General features: G+C 70.9%; 1 protein-coding gene across 1 annotated transcript in view; it reads right to left on the reverse strand.

The window, feature by feature from the left end:
- ELOC (elongin C) overlaps positions 1–170 on the reverse strand; it is a 13883-nt gene extending 13713 nt beyond the window's left edge. The window contains exon 1 of the mRNA XM_005430790.3: positions 25–170. The gene's annotated coding sequence lies outside the window, so the exon portion shown is untranslated. The remainder of the gene's footprint in view (positions 1–24) is intronic.
- Positions 171–237: the final 67 nt, after the last annotated feature.

The following is a 237-nucleotide window of genomic DNA, read 5'->3' on the forward strand; positions in this document are numbered from 1 at the left end:
AGGGAAAGGGGGAACGTCACTTACGGCAGGAGTTTGGGAGCGATGCTCAAACCCAGCACTGCTCCAGAGCCCCTTTTCCGGCGGCGCCGGGATTCCAAATAGAGCGTTCTGGGGGAGGAACGTGCCTTTCGCCACCTCCTCGGTGGGAGAACCCCGGCCTGGCACCGCGCCCTGCGCTCCCCGACGGCCCCGGCGCCGCTCCGGCCCCTCCGCCCGGCCCCCGTTCTGCCCCCCCCG

This window comes from Geospiza fortis, unplaced genomic scaffold (genome assembly GCF_000277835.1).
Source record: "Geospiza fortis unplaced genomic scaffold, GeoFor_1.0 scaffold922, whole genome shotgun sequence".
In the NCBI taxonomy this organism is placed as follows: domain Eukaryota; kingdom Metazoa; phylum Chordata; class Aves; order Passeriformes; family Thraupidae; genus Geospiza; species Geospiza fortis.